This window comes from Haemorhous mexicanus, chromosome Z (genome assembly GCF_027477595.1).
Source record: "Haemorhous mexicanus isolate bHaeMex1 chromosome Z, bHaeMex1.pri, whole genome shotgun sequence".
In the NCBI taxonomy this organism is placed as follows: Eukaryota; Metazoa; Chordata; class Aves; order Passeriformes; family Fringillidae; genus Haemorhous; species Haemorhous mexicanus.
Window position 1 is genome coordinate 32,851,677 of NC_082381.1, and position 24,537 is coordinate 32,876,213.

Here is a 24,537-nt window from a genome sequence, read left to right on the forward strand (position 1 = left end):
TATAAGAAGTGGGTTTTTTTACAATGAGGATGGTGAAATACTGGCACAGATTGCCCAGAGAGGGGGTGGATGCCTCATCCCTGGAAATATTCACAGCCAGGTTGGACACGGCTCTGAGCAACCTGGTCAAGTTGAAGATGTCCCTGCTCGCTGCAGGGGGGTTAGACCACACATCTAAAAATTCCTTCCAATTCAAACCATTCTATGGTTCAAAGATTTGGAGCTGCCATGGGCCAACAGAAAAATAAAGGTATCTGTGAAGAGAAAATAGATATCGGTACATATTCTGAGTGTGTCTTTCAGTCTCCTGCTTACTGAAATGTTATATATTGTTATGTCTCCTTAATTCCTTTTACTTAGAAAACAGCACATTTCAGAATTACAATGAGTCTAAGGCTTCATGTATATGTACTGTAATTTAAGTCATGTCAGTTTGATTTATGTTTTTATGTCTCATTGATGTCAACTTGATTTATGTTTTTATACTTAGCTGATGCTTTGAGTATTTCTTTAATGTAATAGCTCTGAACGGCAGAAAAGGATCCCTCTTAAAAGTTGCATTTTATTTCCCAAGCAGTTGTAAATACCTGTAAAATACCTGTATCTCACAGGTAAGCAAGATAGCAGCTTGCATTCTATGTCATAGTTGTGCACTGGGCTCAATAAAGGGATGATTCAACACTCTACCACCCTGCTCATGAGCCCCAAAATATTTATACAAAAATTTTTTGAGTGACTCATAAATGTTGCATGCAGGAATTGAGGCAGTATATCTATTTTTTTTAATTCACTGGTCAGCAAAATAAGAATGAAAATAATTTTTTGTAGTTCATGTGGTCTAACTTTGACTGCCATCCTAGGAGATACTAATGACATTCTCCTATCATGCTGACCATTGCATGGATAAACAAAATCAGTACTTTCATCACTCTCCTAAACCACTATAGGAAGCAGGAAAAATTTCATAGAGCTCATATCTTGCCAGGATGAGGATCCTCATTCAGTATGTTCACATCATAGTCTTAAAAAAATATTTTCTGGTCCTGTAGACATTCTCTGTGTTGAATTCAGGCACAACTTTTGATTAGGATATCTTTTACACCTCTCAACCACTTTTGTGCTCCAAAGAAAGAGAAATATTTTTAATCCTTCATATTAGGTGAGGGAAGAAAGTAGGATTATACCGATGCCAATATTAATTGACATCAGATATTCTGTCTCATTCAACATCCATGCTTCTTGTCCCTTTATTATAATCATTCTCACCACTTTCATTTCACTGCTTTCCAGAAACTTTAAAATATGTATGTATGTAGGTAATAATGTTGCAGAAAAAAATTCTTTCAAGAATTCATTTACCTTTTTTTTCATTCAAGTGTTTGACATCATAAATACCATGTAATATTTTCATGGGGTTCTTGTTTTTTGTTTTAGAATTCACCAAGTAAAGACAAGAAGAAAGAGATAAAATATTCAAGTTCTTTCCTGGTTTTCTGGACTAAAAAATGTACTTCATCATTAACATCTCCCTTACCCACCATCATTTGGTTTACTTCAAATTCAGGAGAAAGTTCTGCAAATGTTTTCTTGAATAAAATGGGGTTGAGATGGGCTGGGACTGTTGACACTCATCTCACAACTCTCTTCCCTGACAGGCATGAACTCGAGTTTAGTTCTTTGGAGTTAAACCAGATAGTCTGATTTGTTTTTTTCATCTCCTAGGCTTCTTTTGTCTCTTACCCTTGCACACATTGGAGGATAATTCCATTCCCTCTTTTCCCGGATTGCATAATACCAAAATCTGGTTGTGAAATGGTGAGTGAAAAAATTAGGTCTGTTTATGATTCTATGCTGTTATTCCCACAAACAAACATAAAACCCTGCTATATATCTATAATCTGCACACTCGCTCCTTGCAGTGTTTTTCTATTTATTTAAAAAGAGGAAGATAATTTTTCGCATTCATCATCAGCATGTGCCAAGAATTCAACAGAACAAATAACATGCTTCAATGACTCAGCATTGGCTGATGAACTAGAAAAACCCCAAGAGCATCCCCAAGCCAGAATTAAGGTTTGTAGTTAGCATGACATACACTCCTTCTTTTTTCCTGTTTAGTACTGTTAAGGAATTTTGAGTTTACAGAAATAAACTGAAGTGAGAACACTTTATTGTGATGCATACCGAAGGAAAAAAAATGTGTCATCATTGTTACCAATTTTACAAAACCAAGCAGTTTCTGGTATCACAACAGGTCACTTGATACTGAAGAAAGGTAAATGAGGTAGGATTCTGAGTCTGCTATCAAACAAGCAGGACAAGACATTACAGGTGCCTGACAGCATGTCCATACTGCTCACAATTTCAGAACAGTATATTTTAAAATTGTGGAAAGATCTATTGAGGGCTTTGGGTTTGTTTGTTTTTGTAAATGTGCATTATAAATCCTTCAATCACAAATTACCGTATTTATCACATAACACCTCAGAGGAAAGCTGAAGAACTTAAAATTTAAATCCCGTTTACTGGGCATTTGCCCTTGACATCTAGGCTATACAGATTTAAAGACGCTGAAGAAAGTTCATAAATAAAGCAGACAAGAAGTAGCACAGCACAGAGGGAGCATGAACTAAAGGAGACAAAGGAGAGGATAGCAGAACTATCAGTCTGCTGTTTGTCTCCAAAAGTCTCATTTTTAAAGCTACTGAGCATTTTACAGCAATTAAAATTAATGGAAATTGTAATATTCAACACTTGCAGAGATAAATTACTCAGCTGTCTCATAAATAATTGGATGCTTTTGTTTCCCATTTTAAGATGCCTTTAAAGTGCATTCAACAACTAATATGGGTTTTCAAACCTGTACGCTCAGCCACAGCTCTCTCTTTGTCAGCAATGCCTTGGAGTAGTTTCAGAGTTCAGTACTTCAACACTAGACACTGAGTAGCACATGAATTGTGCAATGAAATGGACAAGACCTCTGTCTAAAGGCAGTATTGTAATTTCCATGACAGTCCAGAAAAAATTACATTAACATAAAATGCATAAATCAAATAAAAACAGCCCAAAGGTAATTGCATATTTCTTTGCTGAAGGGCAATAACAGGAATATTCTACTTGCAGAGCCTCTAAGCTGCTATGTTACTCTTTTATCTCCTGCTTCTAATATGTGCCTATACTGTAAACCAAATTTTAGATTAGAATTGTGGTTTGGAGGGCTATGCAGCCAAAATTTAATCTTAAATGCCTTATTTTCTTTTGATGTATTCTAGCTTCTAACCAAAAGCACATAATGAAACACTAAAAGCTTAATTTTGATCAGTTGCTCCATGTTGTCCATATTTTTACTTCACCATCCTAAACCTGAATGTTCAGAGAACTCAATCCTTGTAAGAACTGTTTCTCTTAATTGTAATTTTTTTTCTTAATGGTTTTTAGTAGGCCTTAGAATACAATAGTCAAAGTCTTTGTTTTGAAGACTGTATTTCATAATGCAAGCAAAGAAAGTATGTTAATCAAATGCTTGGCATTCTCTAAAGCAGTACATGCAACATTCTTTAGTTTTACATTAAAAAAAATCCATGCTGGTCTTATTACTTTGTTTTTCTCTTTTATCCTTTTCCTCTTTAAGGCTTCTTCAACTTTTCCATCCCCTTCAACATTTCTCTTCTGATTCTGTATTCCCCAGCCACGCACTTGCCCCCACAGTCACAGGCATTGTTAAGGATTCACTCTTTTTACTCTTTTCCTCACATCTTCCGAGCTATGGATATTATTCTTCACGTATAACAAAACATTCTTGATCTCCAGCTACGTGTACAGAAGATGTCATAGTGGTTTGTCTTCCACAGGCAGAAACCTCTCCTCATGCAAAAATGTGCACATTTGTTTGCTCTCTTGTTTGTACATCAGTCCAAATCAGTTCCCTTCCCTGGCACTGGTATGTGCAGAGCTCTAAACATCCTTTCTTTACATTTTTCAAAGCAGATAGGGTAGAATTTATGTTCTTTATCCATAGCATTTCCTGAACGTGACAGCAGTTTTTAATCCATATTTAGTGCTGGGTTTGTGGGTTTTAAAGCAGGAGTAGCTGAAAACCTTTACATTAGTTATTGTTGCTGTTCTCTATTTCTAGGGAATTTAATAATTATAAATATTTTTATATATGAAAAACAACAAGCAGAAGGAGCAAGATGGTTTAGCTAAAAGTTTCAAAAATGATCCACTTGCCAGATTTCCCAGAACACTGGGGACTGATCACTACAATGTAGTTCTCACATGTTGGTGCTTCAACCTTTCTGAACAGCCAGAGTCTTTCACAGCCAAGACACATTTTTCATAACATTTATTCCCAATCTGCATTCAAAAAAATACCTGCTGCTAAAAATTTAATTTGAGGATACAAGAGGCTATCAACAGCTCACAAAATCAGACCCCTGGGGAAAGAAACCAATTGACTTAAATCTATTAATTAAATTACTAAAATATTTTACTTGCAGTATAATTTCTACATTTTTCTAATCCTATTTATTTCTGCTTTTTAGAATAAATGTCAATAAATAATAATTCACTAATAGATTAGGTAGATTGAAAGAAATAAATAGAATTATAAAAAATTCTAAATGCAAATTTCTGACAGACACACACATGCATAAAAGTAGCAACAATTATTACAAAGGTCATTGGGCTTCCTTGTTTATTGTTTGGTGTTTTTTAAGAAAGCAATGATCTATGAATTCTATCCTTTTTGTAACAGAGATATCTTTTTGGACATAGTCTACGACACTGGTTGTAGATTAAAAAAAACCAACCAAACAAGATTATGAGGAGATTTACTTTGAAGTTTTGTAAACATTTTAAAGAGCAGACAAAAATCAGTTGAGAATAAATTATAGCCACATATAAAAATCACAAGTTAGTAGTTTCTGTAGTAATAAAGTTCATAGAAAAAAATGCCTTAGAAAGTATCTTGTTCCTGGCCTATCAGCCTTAAACCACCAGAAGGAAATCTGCTCCCCACACAAAAAGAAGCACATCTGCAGTCTGCAGCTGGGGAAAAAAAATGTCTAACAAATTACGGGACATTTTCTAAAGGCACACAGAGAAACTTTTAGAAACAATTCTACCAGCACAAAGCAAAGAAGCTCTTTATAACTTACAGCTCTGAGGAAACTGCTGGTTTTTTCACAATACTATATATTTATCCTGACAAATGGAGAAATGTTCAGCCTAAAGCAACTGGGAGAAAGGAGAAAAAGAAAACATCGACCTTAGCTTTTGAGTACTTTCCTTAGTATCCTCTGCTTAATCTGAGCTTCTGAAGTTCAGTTGAAAGAACCACAGTCCCTTGGAGAAGCACCTAATCTGTTCATGATAGATCTCATAGAATTAATTTTTTTTAACAACTTATCTCTTAAAACTTAATAGTAACATTACAAAGTCAAGCAAGTACATGCAGTTTTACAAATTCAGGGACATTTGAAAGTAAATCTTCTAATTTTTCAGAGGAACAACTGAATGTATTCCACCACAGGCTGAAGGGAAATTTCCAGCAAAGGAGGAATAATGAAAATAAGAGACAAGTTGTCAATGCAGAACTTGCACAGCTTGCATGCACTCTGCAAACTGTCCCATGTAGCAAAGAATGAGCTCTGGAAAAAAAGCAGGGTGGTTCCACCTTGCATGGGAAGATGCTGGAAGTGACCAGAGGGACCAGCTGTGGGAGCTGAAGCTGAGGGTGTCAGAACATATGTGTTCTCACCACACCCCAGGGAATGGAGCGGTGCAAGGCATGAGGCTGGGAACAAGCAGGCAAAGGATGAGTGCCCAAGCTGAAATCCATCCACTGGGCAAAGTCAGGAGGGCCCCAGGGAGGGTCCTTGCACTCTTTTCCCCCCAGCCAAAGAGGCACAGGAAATTACAGAAGGTATTGTTTCAAAAGGGTTAGTAATTTTCCTGAAAAGAAATTCCAGGAATAGGTCCAGAAGAATTTTTTGGGTTAATGGGTACATAAATGGAAAGACAGACAAAGTGAGAACACAGAAGAAGAAATATTTGACATTTTATTTTCAAACCAATCTTAATTTATTTTTATTGTTATTCAGATTAATTAATCTTTTCTATTTCCAGAGATTACCTCAGACAGAGAAATGAGTGCTACATGAAAGAGGGCATAATCAACGCATTAGCTGAAGGGGAAGTCTGATCATGGAGTGAAGGTTAATTTCCTGGGTCAGGAGACCAAAACCCATGTCCATTCAAGAGACTTATTGCTCAAGAAGCTCCTTCCACTTTTCAGTGCGTTACAGCTTAACACATGTTCAGTAGTAAAAATCAAGTTATTTTGGGTGCATATGCAAAAGATTAAGACACATGCATTTCTCTCAAGCTGGCACCAATTCAGCAGATAATGGACAGGTAGATCCAATAAAAGAAAAATGAGAAAGGTATAAAAGCCATTAAGAGTATTGCAAGAGGAAACTCCATTCCAGATGATGTTCCCTCTTCCTGTGGAAATCTGTAAACTCTTTTCTTAATTTCCAGCTTGAACAGGAAAGGAGCCCTTCAGCCAGCGGAGAGTTAACTATTGTCAGCCTATGCATGATGCTCACTACAGGTTTATACATTTATAGCTCCTTGCTTACAATAAAATCAATTCTCACTGAGTAATTGACTCAGAATGATCATTAACAGCAATCAACAGGAGAGATGTGCCATGCAATACTGTAACAACAGCTCACCCCAGAGGCAAGGCATTGGCTCAAAGCTCATTATACCTCTTCCTTTAAAGTACAACCTCAGACAAAGCAACTCTTCCAAACTAGGCATTTAAAAAATCTCTCATCAAAGGAGACATAAGTGAGTTAAGAGTTCAATGGTATCATAACAATTAAAGGTTCTAATATCTTCCCAAGACACTTCACATCATGCAAACTTGTCATCATGTATGCTTCCACACTTGTTTTCATGGCCTGGTTTTGCTAGGACTTTTAGCATTCACGTAAGGAAATTTGGAGCTTAGTTTTCTAGCTACTTTTCTTACAGATTGGGAACTGCAGCTGACCTATTGAAGCAAAAGGATTTGGCTTACTCCTTCTAAGGTCAATGGAAGATGCTTAAATGTCAAGAATTCATTTTCAAGACATTTCCCTGAAGGACAAAAAACTGACATAGCATGTAGATTGAAGGATTCAATCAATGCAGATTCAATTTGAAATTCTGGCAATTTTTACCCCCAAAAGTATTTATTCTGTTTCTGTGAACATGAAGAACCATTCCCCTGAAGTAAATTAAATGAATTACAGCTGTTGCTGGAATAGAATAGAATAGAATAGAATAGAATAGAATCATCCATCTGGAAGGGACCTACTAGGATAATCTAGTCATCTACCTGGCCATTCCTGGGCTGACAAAAATTTAAAACAAATTATTAAGGACATTGTCCAAATGCGTGTTAATCACTGCCAGGCTTGGGCCATCAAACATCTCTCTAGAAACTGTGTTATAATTTTTGACCGCCTTCTTGGTAAAGAAATGTTCAGTCAAAATCTTCCCTGGTGCAGCTTTGAAATATTTCCACATATTCTATCACTGGATACAAGGGAGGACACACCAGTGAAACATCAACAAGTGACCTCATTAAGATGAAAAATAGCCCCCATTAGAAATAATAATTAGAATCGACCTTACAATCCTGCTTTACTATGCAAGGAAAGTAATAAAAATATTCAAATAATGTCCTTATTACAATTTTAAATATATTTTCCCCACTCAAAAAAAAAAATTAGTAGCTTGATTAAACTAGCCGTGCAACCAGCATAATTTTTTTAATTGGACAGCTGAATCAGATGACTTGTGCCAGGTCAATACCAATTCTTTATTCTGCAATTAATCTAAGCTGACTTATCCACCACATTAGTAAGGAGCTTGATTTCTAATGTATAGGTTTATTGCTGTGAATTTAGATCCTTCCATGACTGAAAGACTGCAGAGGCATAGCAAAATTCTCACATTTCTGCCCCAGAAGAACATTAAAATCTGTAGTTATCATAGAATTTTGAAATCTGAGTCTAAAAATATCAATGTTTTTCAGGAAAAAAATTGAACTGGGGGGGGGGGGGAAGAGAGCTGTACACTAGTTCACTCTGTCACCCAGGTGTCCATGCTCTGGTACATCACCAGAAGGACATGTACTTTCCTTAAACGTTCTCTGGCCTGTAAATTTGTCATACCTGGAGGTTTTACAGAAAGTCCTCATCTATTTCACTATATCCACTTCAGCAGCTTTACATTTTTACTTCTCCTATACTTCACTATACTTTATTAAAAAGATTGTACTCAGATTTGCATTTTGCCTTCTATACTAAAGCCTTCTATAGGCTTAAGTGAGGGCATTTCCTCCCCAGTTTATAAGATTCTTTGGGGGGGACAGCATTTGACAACTACTGCTATTAGGTTAAAAGAAATTGCAATGCATCAACATGTCTTTAGAAACAGGTAACTGCATGTACAGTAAATGCTTAAATCTGAAAGGAAATGGTATTTTTAAAGCACTAAATTATTTGAAAATGAACTGAAGCTTTTTGACACTAAGGTTTAATCTTCATTTCCAGAATCACAGCAAACAGTACCAAACTGTTGCCAGGAACAGTCAAATCACTGAGCTGTACTAATGGGAAACAGTACTCTAAGTGGAGAAAAAGATATATGGAGAGTCTGCCCTGAAACTCACTTTTTCTAGATCTGCTTGTCTTCAATATCACTTTGTCTCTCATTCTAAGGAAAAATTAATGACAGGTGAAAGTGGAAATTCTTTAAAAAGCTTCAAAGTCTTAAAACACAAAACAGTCTCAACTTAATTCAATACTATGCATCAAACTCAGGCCTAAAAACTACACATATTAATAAAGCTTTTACTAGATCAGAGTCTGATATTTTGGACACATTTACTTTTACATTAGACTATACACATAGTCAGATGAATGCAGATGTTGCCTACAGCATAAATAAAGAAAATAGTTACTGACAGTTATCTATATTTATTATGAGCTTTTGGGTTTGCATGTATCTTTTTTCATATTTAGAAAATTTTCAACCTCTTTAGAGATGTTAAATAAAAAGCTCATACAAAGAAATGCTGGAATTTATGGAATTTATATTCCATTTAAAATTCCTTAATGGACTGATGCTTCCATTGATTTTTAAAAACCAATATTCCAAAGGCATCCAGTGTCTAATATGGTGTTTTTATCTGAAGGAATTAAGAAATCTCAGACACAACCTATTGTCAGAACAAAACTCTAAAAGAAGACAAGCACAGAAAAGTGAGTGTCTGGGACTATCACACGCTGCAGTAGAATTATTACAATCCACCTGTGGATTATTACAAGACCTAGGATATGACCAGTTTTTTGCCACTATCATGTACTGATATGCCCTATATGGTATACAGGAAAAAGAGTTTCAGAAAAACTGGCTATCATGTCTTCACTACTGAAAGATCTTCTCCCCAGTTACAAAATGGTGCTTCTCCACAGCATCTTGGGCCATTAATCATCTTTACATCTTTTCAGATAAGAAAGTGCTCCAGGATTTAAAAGAAACATTTTTAATATTTACTGTAGCTATTCGAAGTCACAAAACAGCTACATAGATGAATGGAAATGGATGAGAATGAACATTTCATGAGAGACACCCGCAATAGATACTGACAAAAATTTAGGCATAAGAATTTTTTTTCACTGTCAGAAGAAAGAAATCTTTCTTATTCCTTCAGTTTAGAACGATTTTCCTTGAAAAAATGAATGCCAGTAGTTTGTGTTAGTACACCATCTTGTGGATAAATCATCTAATTGGGTTTTTCTGCAACAAGCAGCAGAGGGTCCATGTGCTAGAAGCAACAGGATTACTTCTTATTAATCCAATGCTTACAGTCACAGCAAATCTCCCTTTTATATGCATCATGACTCCTTTCCAAATCTGCTTGTGAAGAGCTAAATCATTGAATGTGAAAGAAGATGTACCTACATGAAGAAGGATTAGCTATTCTTAAACACTTTTCCTAATTCACGCTTAAAACTGTGTTTGGAAGAAATCAAAGGTATTAAGCTCTTAAGTATGCTATACAATATATACAATAAAATATAGAAATATAGAATAATATATAATATATAATTATCTAATCCACTATAAATGTATCTTCATGTTCCATTTTGGACACCTTTGGCCCCTTGGACCAGTCTTGTGTTCATTGGAAAGTAAATGCTAGCTTTGAAGTGCCTGTTGTTCTTCAGTACCAAAAATCCTGTCCTTCTTCATTCTTTGTCCTTCTACTCAATCATTAAATCCAAATGTCTTCCATGATGCTATCTATTTCAGATGACTGGGAAACAAAGAAATATGGGCTGAGAAGGAAGCGTGGGAAAAATTCAGGATTTTCATAGTCTTCATTTTTATACATCTATGGTTAATGACACCATTCTTTGCCATTTAAAGTTACAGGCATTTGAAAATTATCTAATTTGATTTGATTTGATTTGAATTCCTCCAGGTTGATTTTCCTGGCAAGGACCACCCAGAAGTGTTGCAGAGAACGTGAGGTATCCTAACTCACATGTGCCAAAATGTAAATCTTGAGCTATTTCAATTCTGTATTGGATTAGTGCATCAAGATATGTGAATTTTCTTTCTACATGACAAATTTTCACAGTGAAGACAGTGAATCAGTGGAACAGACCACTTTGAGAGACTGTATAGTCAACATCAAGCTAGAATAGTGCAAAATCATTTTGAAATGATGCAAAGGTTACTATCAGCAATATAGATGTTTGGAACAACTACAAAGACCAGAACAGTGCAGCATACAGCTTATTGAACTTAATTTCAGTGTAAACTGCCTTTTTTGCTCTCTTCACTCTGCAGGGAAAAGCAAAGAACTTGAAAAAGTATTTCAGTGTCCCAGTGCTGTAATTACCTGCCATAAGCAATATATACACACTTCTTGAACAGGCCCATGAAGCCTCTCTGTTATAGTTCTGAAAGCAATTCACATGAAATATTAGAAATTACAAAGAAAATAAGATCAATTGATCCATTTACCACCCATTAAAATTTGTGCAGAGGAAAATCCTTCTAAACAAATATTCTTCCAAAATGCTCTTCCAACAGCCCTATAGTTTATGTATTTTAGAGTTGCTTTCTTGGAACCCTTCCCTTGCATTCTCTGCTGTTGCTTCTGGCTAAAACAAAGATCGATCAAAACTGTAAACCAGAAGGCATAAAAAAATCCTAAACAAAGAAGAATCAATACTTACAACTTCTATGTCCATAGATTTGTGCTGCTTGCTGCATTTCATCTTCTACAAATACCAACAACTCAACTGATATTTATTATGTAATAAAATAACTGGATATTTGGTGATACAAGTGAATTGAGTCCAGTGTGCTCTACTGCTTTCAGTAATATTACAGAAAAGGTTTAGTAGGATTTTTTTTTCTTTCTTTCCCTTACAGGTTTATTATTTAGGCCTGAATTATTTTTAGAAGCCATATGGTTTGATGATATATTTTCATAAGGTTAGATCAGATCTTTAATGAATATGCTTAAAACACCAGCAGAGAGGTAACACTAGGATATTTTGTCTCTTGATGATGTCAAACTGGGCAGGGAATCAATCAGTACAATCAGTCGGATTGTTTTGGAAACCAGGAAAAACATGTAAATAGATGTATTATTATAGAGCTGAATGCATAATAATTGCAGTTCTTTCAAACAGGGATTAGAACCTAAGTGCAAAGAAGTAAAGGCTATTCTGAAATAAATAGTGGTTCTACAATGTTATTTAGTGCAGTTCAAATTGCCAGAAGTAGAAAGAAATCGCAGAAAACAGAAAAGTGACTAGAGCCAATTAAACTGAATATATCTCCTTTATGACAATTTTTCATTCTGAGCTCTAATGCAAACTTACTCAACAGACCTTAATGTAAAAAAAGGGTTGCTTCACAAAGTTACCTCAAACCTTGCTGGCATTTTAATTCACCTCATTTCACAGTTAGAAGAAACTAAACTTGGGATGAAGTGTAAAAAGTCATATTTCTGGAAAGACAGCAAAACACTTATAGCTGCTTTGGTTCATTGGACAAACAGAAATACAGACCAAACATTCAGATCAACACGTAATGACAATTTTTTTCCAGAGAAAAAAAAGGTAAAATTTTATTTGAAAAAGCTCTTTCTATTTTCGTTCCAGAATAAAACGTTTTCTGTTTCACTTTTCCTCTGTAATGGAAGAAAGAAGTGCAACAACTGATTAGCTTGTTATTACAGTTTCTAAAACTAGATCTCAAAATAGGAGTTAAAGTGGTTCACTTCAAAAAGTTCCAAAGGGCATTCCAAAAATGACAATCATGCTTCTGTTTTGAATTTTCTGTAAACAGCTTAATTCTTTCACTCTATGCACACTCATAAGTGGACTTGTAGCATTTTCTGGTTCTGGTTTTCCCAAATGTTCCATTGCAAAATCATCATAATCCCATTGTTGACAACTTTGCCATTTGTGAACCTTTTTTGTTTGCATTGGTTCTTTCTTGGGCTGTCAAAGACTGCCCCAAATAGTCCTCTTTGCAGAACAAGGGATAACTTTGTCCATTCTAAGTCAAGATTTAACTTATCCATTTCCTGACTCTGTCTCCTAATGATGAATGGACTGTGCTGCGTCCAGCAGCTGGGCACGACCAGTCCTTTCCACGAATGCCTCTGCAGCAAGGAAAGAAGACAGGGTCAGATGGGAAGAGTTCACAAGCTGGGGGGCAGATGACACGTGAAAGTGCACTGACCTGTGACATTGTCCAGAGTCTGAAGAGAAAACAGGACTCTTACTCCTCACTGTTCCTCTAATATCCAGATACATTTGTGGAATCACTAGCAAAATACACCGAAGATGTCTTTACAGCTGCTCCACATTCAAACGATGAAGTAGAGTGGAGATCAGTTAATTTTGTTAATCCAAGGGATGGAGTCCATTCTCATTCTCCTACCAAACAACACTGATATCCATGCAACAGTGTGCCACAGAATTTCTTTTTCCTTCTTTAATAATGAATTAGCAATCACAAATCAAGAGTTCAAGAACAAAGTATTTATCTGCAAAAGTTGTTTGATCTTATTATGACTTCATACTGGCAGTTAATGTTTGCATTGGTAGTGCTTTTAGAATTAATAGTGCTATGGAGTGAAGATGATATAAAAACTAGGTTTTATTGATTTCATTTTCACATAAACTTAAAAGACTTTTAATGAACTAGCTAAGCAGGAAATTATTAAGGCTGCCAATACTGCGCTGGAGGATTGGAGATGTGTGTGTCAATTTCCTGTGTATTGTTGTACAAATCACCTCAAAAAAAAAGTTATCAGGTATGATCTTTCTTTTGGCATGTGAATTGCTTGTTCTGAACTAAGAGTGGACGAACAGCTGCAACTGGAAATTGTAGTAACTTCTTTAAAAAAATCTAAATCATGTCTAGCCATTTAAAATGGTGCACTGGGAAGGTCTATGCAATTTCTGACTTTCATGTGGGATGATGAGAAAACTGTAAATCATGTGCTTCTGAAATGGGAATGAATGCTCAGATTCCTGTGGCGTTGGTTCATGTAATTGATGTTTGATATTACAGTCATAATCAATACAGAAAAGCCTCAGGAAATTAATTATTCTCTCTGATACCTGCTGAACAACAAAAATAAAGTGCAATTTCAAAAATTTGCTTTTTATGTGATCACCATCTGTACTGTGCTTTGAGTGAACCAAAAACTGTGAAAGAGCATAGTATGGTAACGATAGAATCAAGTCTCTCTCAAAACAATTGAACAGTAGGAGAGGGTTTCTACTGTGCTTTAACTTTGCCATTTTCTAGCTTCTGACATTGTGACAGCAAATCGAATGTTTGATTTGCTGAAGAAGGTAAAAAGTCATTAGACAAAGCAGTTATAAGACAATGCAGTGACATCTTAAGAACAATTAATCTCAATAAGCAAGAAATTGGGCAAAGGGGGTGAGAGTCCACCTGTGTGGGTGAACAGTGCACTTTTGTCAAAATCCAAAGACACACAGAAGGTGGAATCACAGAAAACTCACTTGGAATGAATATTGAGATGCTGTCAGATTATGAGAAAATGAGATGAGGAAAGCCAAGGTCCATCTGGGATTAAATTTGGTCAAGGATGTCAAAGACAGCAAGAAGGGCTTCTTCAAATACATCAATAACAAAAGGAAAACTAAGGAGAATACTAAATGGAGTAGCAATTCTGGTGACAGAGGACACAGAGAAGGGAGAGGCAGTGAATGGCTTTTTAGCATAGATTGCCACTGACAAGGACAGCCCTCAGGAATTGCCCAGGAGACCAAGGAAGAATAGCTGATCTCCCAGAATGCTGGGAAGCTGTTGAGAAGAATCTCAACAGGCTGGAGAACTGGGCATTTAGTAGTAGGCCCATATCCTATTCATAGCAAGATAGCATGGACACTGCCTTTGCTGAAAAATCTTATATAAAAAAGTTAATGTGGCCAGGAACACTGAGAAGTTTCTTCCTTACCTGAATCTGTGCAGACCAATTACAGTCTAGAAAATGCAGTAGGAAATCCTTTTAAATACCCACTGAATGGATCTTATCCACTCACTGACTGCAGTTATAATAACTGCTCCCAGAATGCTTTTAAGACTACACAGTCAACAGAAACTGATAAATAATTTCTGGTTCAGGAAAACAATTAATAATACATTACATTACCCTTTATAGGTGAGAATTTCTATGCCTTTACAGAAAATCTAAGCAATTTCAAACTTTTTACAGAGGATCTTATATAATCCATTTTTTTAAACTCTTTCAGAAGAATGTAGCCCCAAAACCTTTCCCCCACTGCTTCCCATAATACAGCAAACTGGATCTTTGATATTTCTTTATGGCTTCTCTCTATCCACAGTACTCAACAGCTACAGCTATGGTTTCCATGAGGTAGGCATAAGAGGTAAAAATTTATTGCATACTTCTCTTTTCTGGAAATTTTTTTGCAAAATGTAAGAGTAGCCTTCCATAGCCTACTTTAGCAAGGGCTCTGCTAGCCCCCAATTTTGTTCAACTGCAGTCTGAGAGCCTTAGTGTTATTGCACACACAGAATTGAACCTGGCACTGCTACTTTATTCACTTACCTTTAAACTGTGCCTCTCTACCTCCTTGTATCTTATCCATTGTCTGAAGAAAAGGGGAATGTGGTAACGAATAGAACCCCCACTTTATTTTATGCACAGCAATACTGTAGTCTGCTTTTCTAGTGCCCTCATCTTAAGAGTCTTTTAAATCCATATCACTAGGCTTAAGTGGCATGGAGAGACATGAGTGAGGTCTTTCCAACCAGGTTAATCAAAAGAGAAGATTCAATGTTTGTAGAATATCAGTGAAATGATGGAATCAACTTCTTACACATGTCAACCATGTGACAATAGTTGCTGTCACCAACTTCTGACAAGAAGCTAATAGTGAGGGAAGCTCTATGGCACCCAGCACACCTTTGGTACAGCTTTTTGTCATTTAAGAGAAAGAATGCCAAAGCAGGAGGAAATTTAAAGTCCAAAAGAGAGTTCAAAAACCACTTAAATTGCCTTTATGGGAGCATGGCAGAACTTGTTTGAAAATAATTGTTTTTAATTTCTGCACAGCTACAGTAAAGCATAGTGTTGGAAAAATGCATCATCTGCCCATCTGGAAACCACTGAACAAAAGCCTTTAGAATGAAGGACTGGGACATGGTAGGAAAAGATTTAACCTAACAGTATCCTGGACACCAAGACCATTATTTATCATTCAGATGATCGCTTGCTTTGCTAAAGCGTAAAAACCAGGGGAAGTGTGTTGACCAAAAACATTCAAATCTTGTCTGTGTACCACTTTGACCCAGACAAAAATTTGCTATGGTCAAGGAACCATGTTTACTAGCTGGAGAAATATGAAGTATGTTGATGAAATATGCTTTGCTATGCAATCAATTTATCCATTATGGAAAAATAATTTGTTACTAGACCTATTTCTTAGTATTCTAGGCAGATCTTGCTCCTTATTTTTTCTTTGCTACCACAGGGTTTCTCATCATCACTGCTATTATTCCATTTCACCTTCTGCAACTAAGTATAAGCACTAAAACACTGTCACTAGGATTTTTAAAATACCCATAGGTCTGTTCATCACTAGGAACTCGCACCTTGGATTAACAGATCAAAACTAATGGGCTGAACACCTCACCAAAGTCACTTCAAAAGACAAAAGCAGAAAGTAATTGAGAAATATGAGAAGTTCTGATACAAAGAAGATCTGTTGAGCTTGGACAAGAGATCAGTGTCACATGAGAAAATTTAGTGAAGTCTCTTGCAAGTGGGTATGGAAAAGTGCATGTGAATAGAGACAATACAATGAGGACCTTTGATATTTTCTTAGTCATTTGCCAACACATATATATCCTAAGTGAGTCACTGTAAATTGATTCACCATATCCTAATGGATTCCTTTTACAGATATATGTAGTATAAACACCATGCAAAATTTCTCATATAAGATTCTCTCAAAACAACCACACCTAAACACAAACTGGTACTTTTTCAGGGTCTTAAAAACCATATTCTGAAAACATTCTGCAGTATTTTATTGTTCAGTCTGGTTCTGGTTTACTGCAGTGATTAATATTTCAACAAGTGATTCATGTTCAGTATTTTTTGTATCCCAAATGTATTCCATATAATCAGAAGGTTTCAAATAAAATAATTTTTATATTATACCTAAATGAAATTAGCTCAGAAAGAAAAAGAAATGTTTTACATTTGTAGAAGAAAACTTACTCTTCTATAATCTAGTGATTTAGAGATCTTGATCTGTATAACTGATTTCTGGCTATTTTTTATTCATTTACAGGATACTCATCAATGATCTGAGCAAAATAAAAAATCAGAATGCAGTGATTTGCATAATCCAGTACACACCAGTCTTCCCTTTATGGCTGGTTATTATATGTATGTGTTTGAAATCAGCACACTAAGAAGAGCTCTGGAAGACAGAAAACATATTCATTTACCACTTTTCCATGTTGAACCAGAGAGTTTTCTTGTTTCTGAGTTTTCATGTGTTTCCTTGGGCTTTAACATGAAAATTTTGTGGATTCTATGTAAAAAAGGAGCAAAACAGATAAATAAAACCTTTGTAAATGAGCATGAAACAATTAAAGTGATTACTTTAAAAAAATACTCAGTAAACAGCAGAAATATGGGCCCTCCTAACTGGTCAAATACTTCCTCCTCTGGAAACCCTCAAAACACTGATCAGTCATTGAAGTGGTTGAAAAAAATTTGAACAAGCTTCTGTGTAGGGAAAAGGTTTCCTGAAAACTTACAGATCTTTCGTTTCCTGAAAATGTACAGAACCAAGTAGTTCTACTTCTTAGTAGGTACATGCATGTTTAAAAAATAATGTTAAACAAATGCTGCCTGTCACAATTAAAAACCTCATATCCAAAAGTGGAATGAAGAAACAAAGTTAGGTGACCAGGAAAATGTATTAAAGTTACTCTTAAAAAAACAATTAATGAACAATACTGTGCAGTTTGACAGAGGATCAATGACAAAGAAAGAGGAAAAAACATCCATCCACCACGAATATTTTGTATCTATTTTAGATATAATAGGAAATGTAGCTATGCTGGTAGAAGACTTTAGCATACACAAAATGCAAAAGCTTCTACAGAGAACTAATTTAATGTAGAAGAATAAACAAGAATTGCAATTTACAGTGTGAACTCTGAGTTACCATGCCTTTGCAAAGAATTTATTCAGAAAAATAAAAAATAATAAACAGGAAACATTGTGTATCACACTTATATGAAGTATTGAAAAGAGCTAACAAAGGTTTTGATGCCAGCATGATACGTACATGTCAGGACAGTCTGAATCACATAGCATGTAGTCTGAAATAAACAGACTGCAGTCTGATAGTCTAGACTAGTCTTGCTTGTGCACAGCTATCCACCTGGACTTCCCTGCAGGCTGCCTGCCTGGCCAGGTGTCAGCCCTGCTTGAGGGTGGTGAACCCCATTCTGACCTGTGCCCACCTTCCTCAGATTTGTGAGTCCTCTGCCCTGGTGGCTGCTGTCACACCCAAATCCATCTCATTTTCTGGCTCTGGTCTTGTTCAGTATGAGGCTGACAATGCCTCTGAGTTTACTGGTAAAAATAAACATATGGTCGTCTTGATGTTATGTATAAAGAGCTCATGCACTGAAATACTAATGTCTTCCTTTATAAAGTATGCACCTTGCTTACATCTCTCATAATTATGGTAATATTTTGCCTTTCTAACACTTTGCCTGCTGGATAAAATAAGAAAAAGGAAAGGGAACCCAAAAGTTAGTAGGAATTATGGATCCTTTTTTCATTCATTAAATGAAGTGAATGGCCACAGAGGAAAATAATCAATAAATAAAGACTGTTGGTAGAAAGGAGAGCATCTGAAAGAAGTCAACAGCTCAAATTTGAAAACAGAGTTCATACAGAATGATAGGCTTTTTATCTCTCACCCCTTATCAGAGAGTCAGGGATCAAAAAGTGAATCATATATACAATGCAAAATAGATTATATTGCAGAGAAGAGAAAGATGAAGCTAGTCGAACTGATACAGACTACATTGATTGCTCAGACATCTGAAGAAGATATTTAAATAATAACTTTTTCTCCCTTCTTGATTGCAGAATCTACGAAGCTGATGATGATCACAGTAACTAAGAATTTGTGAAGAACTGCCTGAAAAACAGCTGGCCTAAAAGATTACAGAGTCTAGAAATCAGACAACGACAAAGAGCATTGATATATGCTCCTCTTCTGCAGTGCAAAGAGGAGCCAAACCAGATCTGGAAAATACCTAGATGCCCAGAATGGAACCTAAGTAAGTACCAGACTCAGGTACTGGAAATTAGGTACAAAAATTCCAAAACTTCAGCTGCCTAATCTGTTAATTACTACCCACAGACAGGTGAATGCTGATTAAATAAAGAGAGGCAAGATCCCCAGACAGAATAGCTAGGAAGGCTGTGGATGTAAATGTGCATTGTGTTTCAGTCCTGTGCAGACCAGCACAACAGGTTTTTTTCCCAAGCAAACACAGAGGTGCCTTATAACAGGGCATTGATACAGGTGCTGATAATTACATGCTTTAAAGGAACATGGCTGCTATAGGAGGTGATTGCCTCAGGATGAATCTTGTTCAGCTCTTGGAAAAAACAGCTTAATGAGAAAGTTCAGGGCCTGTGATGCTGTTTTGTAAAAGTCATCCAATGGAGAAATTTAAGACAAATGTCTCTCTTACGTCACTGGCTGACCCTCAGGGTGCATTTGCTCAGCAGGTTACAGGGCTCCAGACTTCCCTTGATTGGCAGCTGCAGATAGGACAGGCAGAGCAGGCACACAATGCTGGGCCATTCCACTTAAGAGGCCACACATCAAAATATTCAGTGTTGAAATGCATGTTCTACCATTTTTAAGTATTGTTACTCTTATTCCATTTCCATGCTTCTACTTAAATAAAAAATGATGGGTTATCTGGGTGGAGAGGGTTTGTTTTATTTTTTTTATTGATGGGGGTTGCTACTTATCTTTGTATCCTTTCTTGACTGACCTCCATGACTTGACTGACTTCCATGACTTGACCTAAATTAAAGTCCAATCTAATCTACTACCTTAAAGAGACTGAAATCAGTTTTAAGGTCATATTACCTATAAGTAATAGATAGAGCACTTAACATCAGCAGTATGGAATATCAGATTGCAAATGGCTATGCCAGACAGAAATTTCAAAGCTAACCTGTAGGAATACACAAAGACAAAACACTGGGGTTCACAGGTACATTTTTTTTTCTATGCTGATCCCTAAAAGACAGTGACTTCCCCACCACCATGGCCACTTCTGAATAAGTAGGAAAGTCTCTTCCCATCATATTTAAAATATCTGTGGAGAAACAATGCTAGATAAAGCAAAATGAGGCTACAAGCTATAATTTTCCATTAATGGAAAAGAATTTGAAAAGTTCAAATTTAGTCACCAGGAAACATTTCTAAATATGTTTAAGTAACTGGAAGTGCTGCCAACACTGGATTAGCACTGTACCACATGCAATTCCTTATGCCATACACCAGAGAATATATGGAGTGATGGGAATAAATTAAAATTTGATCTTTCATTTCTGACTGTCATTTTTCAGAACCCCCCTCTGATCATACAGAACTCAAACAGAAGCCTTTTAACCTGGGGAAGCCAGATGCTATTTTCCATACAATGAAAAGAGGGAAAGTTTGGATCTACACAGCGGCCATTAGTCTGCAGATGATTCACATTCAAATAAAAATTGGTTTAGAGTTTTTTAATTGCAATTAATGACATAAATAGTTACATTTTCTGGAAAACTTCAGGAAATCCTCTTATCATTGTCCATTTGAAAAAAACTAGAAAGAAACATAACCTTATTCTCTCACCCCAGACAAACAGTGTTTTAATACTAATCAATGCTCATTTGTGGTATGGCTCTCTAACGTGCATCTTATTAACGCAATAAAAATCTTCAACCTCACCAACATAAGAATAGGCATCAGAGGTTTTTCACACCTTAGTGTTCCCCCACCAACCAGATGACTGCTTCTACAGACATGATTTAAAATTCCATCAGATTATAATGGGTACATTACTGAAAAAAAATACCTCTAATTTACCATAAACAGTATGTTTATGTGGTTCCTCTTATAAAAAACTAAGATACTGGAAATTCTTACTCTGGGACAGACATAAACTCAGTAGTTCTAATGAAAGATTTTTTACTCTATCACTCTTCTATATCTTAGAAATATGTGAAACAACATTATTCATTTTTTCTCATCATTCAAAATAAAAGGATTAATATGTCCCTGTTAAAAACCAGCATGAGTTGGCACTGGTACAGTTCTCCTTAAATAAAAAAATAAAAGAATGTTATGTATCAATTTATATGCCCCATATTAATCTTTTTCCAGCACTTGAAATGTTTAAAATTAAGAGGAGAAAGTATGACAGATAAAAAAGAAAGGTACGCTACAAAGACACTGGGACTCATTTTATTCTCTTTTATACATATATGAAGAACAAGGGCAAAATGAAGGGAATTATACCTGTATAAAAGTGGCAGAGGACAGGACTTCAGCACACACGGATTTAAGGTAATCTGATTCTTGGGGTACCAATGCACTACAGCAGAGGAGCACACAAAATTGTCTTTGACGGCTCTAACACCTAAGCTGGAGGAGGATGGAACATCCCTACCAGCTCTGTGGATGCTGGACTGTCCCAGGCACAGCATGTACACAGGTGGGAAAAGAGGTTGCAGCACATGCTTAACACAAGCCTTCATTAGGACTTTTCATTTGTTCATGTTCAGTTTCTTGAGAAAGCTGCTCTGTACACCCTGATGCAGCCTTTATGTGAAGGAAATTTATGTGAATGGAAACGAGCCAATTCAGAGCCGAGGGCCCTGGACAAATAAATTCTTTTCCAGCTCCTATCATGTGTCAGAGGGAATTGTTACTGTGTAAACTGTCAGCTCAGATGCCCTCTCAGTGTTGTCCCGAAAAATGTGAGTAGAATACTTCATGATCAACACTGAGCAACTACAGCAAAGCTGCTAAAGATCAAGGACATTCAAAGACAGCGGTGACATTTATCGAAAGTTTTGCATTTGATTAAAGAAGACAAAAATTGAGCTCGATTGGCACAACCAGAAGCACTAGATGCTAAATTATTCTGTATAATTCTGTGGTTCAGAAACACGAATTAGCTTACGCTTGAGGCAGTGAACTGTTGAAGTTTAAAGTGGAAAGTTCTGCCTATTCCTATTAACAAGAATTGAAGTATTTGTCAATTCCTCTCTCAAACATCCCATATACATTCATGCAATGACACCCAGCAGGATGCAGGTACTAAGTATTTAACTGCAACTTCTTCTGAAATATTCCATAACACATGCCAAGACTTTTCATAACTCTGAAATTCACTTTGAGATAATTAAAAAAAAGTATGAATAGGGCAGTGAAATTCAGATTCGAGATAACCCCTATTTTGAATGCACTTTGTGGTGTTATAATTAGGGCAAGACCCATCAAAATGTTGCAAATATTGTAGTGACAGAGCAATGGGGCACAACATGATCATGCATCACTTCTATCAGTACTAGCGTATTAGCAATACTTCTCGCACACAATGTTTATCTGGGGTGAAGGAAGTAATTAAAATATAAAGTAATTTTTTTAAAACTTAATGTGTAAGTATGAACTTAAATTTTTAATGAATGATGACATCCATATTCCTCCACAAAATATTGTCAGTGCTAAAAAGAAAAGATGAGGTTTACCTGTTTTAATCATAAGAGTACCATGGTAGTAATCTGCATTTGAGCCCACACTTTGTCCATTTATCTTTCTAAAATTATAAACTGAAGTTTTATGAATAATATCTGGCTTATCTTCTGAGGCATCAGTTCTTTAAACCACTTCTATATTGCAATATGAATTTCAATTTACTTAATTTCATCTCCTTTAAGTCGTTCTAATTTTCAGAAGGTCTATTTTTCTTCAGATTTTTGGTCTAATTTCAAGTAAATCAATATCCAATTCAAGATAAAACAGGAGTTACAGAAATAACAGAAAAAACAGTTGCATCTATAGGTTATACTACTGAGCTCATGCTACAGTTATTGTGATTCTTCACAATAGGAATTACCTATTTGTTCTTCAAAAAACTCTTACAGGTTAATCTGGAAAGTATATTTATAATCATTGAGCCATAACTTTGAAAGAGGTCAGAGAGTAGTAGTACAGTACATTTTAAAGCAAAGAAGTCATCCATTTCCATTTTACAAGATCTATTCTCCTAAAGCATAAGGTCACAAAAATGTACTCCATTAGCACTTCTCTTTCTACTTTTTAAATAATTAATCTTTTTGCTTTAGGAGTTCATAATATCAAGACATTAATCTCGAAGGATTCTTTCATGGTCTTCATATTGATAAAAAGTATAACTTTTAAGCTCTTAAGTGCAAATCTACAAAAAATTACCAAGCCCATTTTCTTTTCAAAATTGAGATATGAACATAACTAACTATATTTGCAGTTTTCAGATCAAATGTTTACAAACTTCAGTTCCCAAGGCTTACATGTAATTTTTTTTTTTTTTTTTTTTTTTTTTTTTTTTTTTTTTTTTTACATTGAAGTAAAAAGGAGAATTACAGTTGACCTCAGGGAAGTTCTGGAATATATCATAGGCAGATTTTAAAAAACCACTCAAGCCTTACAAATAACAATACAGAAATGTCTCTATGCTTTTGCTAAATGCTCTGAAATACATTAATTAGTACGTCTTTCAAAGAATGCCAAAACTTTCTTTTAATAAACCATTCCAGAATCTCTTTATTAAAAATATTATCGTAACTGAAGTTAATAAGGTTTTGATATTTTTGAAAACAGTATTTCTCTCCTCTGTAACTCTTAAGCTTTCCTTATATCTGTCAAAACAGCTCGTGGACATAAAATCATTAAAAGTAATATAGTCAGATAAACATTTTGCTTTACATTTTTGTTATCCTAAATCAAAACTGGGAAAACTATTTTAAGCTGAAGTATTGCAATAAGAAAGGTATCCTGATTATTTAAAGACTACCTTCTGCAGAGGGTAGAAAACAATAAATAGTGATTGTATTTTCTCCTTTTTCTAGATATTAATTGGCTCATCTTTTATTTTGCTGTAAGATCTCATTGTTATTGTTCCTATCTTATTAATAATAATAATAAGCAGGAGGTTATTGATCACAGAAAAAGGAGAAAAAAATTGTCCTAGACCAGATTATATACGGTTCTATGTCTACAGCAGGAAGAAGTTCTGTGTCTACAGGATTCTGGTTAAAGTGAAATTAATGGCAAAAATTACGGCTACTTCAGAGAGACCCAGACTTTGAATAAAGTGGCACCAAACCTTTACAATGTTTCTCAGGTTACACAAGAAAAATTGTTTTAAAATAATTCATACTTAATGAAAGACTGCTGACAATTCATTTAGGCATAAATGTTTTTTGAAAAAATTACAGATGTTACTTGAAGTAATGTTACAGAAAATTAATGTCCTTACTAGCCATTTCCTGGCCAAGAAATCATTGTAAATGTGACATATTTACCATCAACAAGTGATTATTCATTTATTCTCCCACATGCATGAAATGACTTGAAGTTTCACTATTACACTACTCTTCATTTATACCACTCTTCTCTGCCATTGTGCATATGTTCTATAACACTGTTCTTGAACTCCTGACATTAGGAAACAATACCTTCAAGGTCTTCACACAATTATTTTAATAGTGCATACAGTTTGGAAATATGCTATTATCTTTGTTGCAGATCATTTATAATACCTGGATTTCTCAAGTATATTTATAAT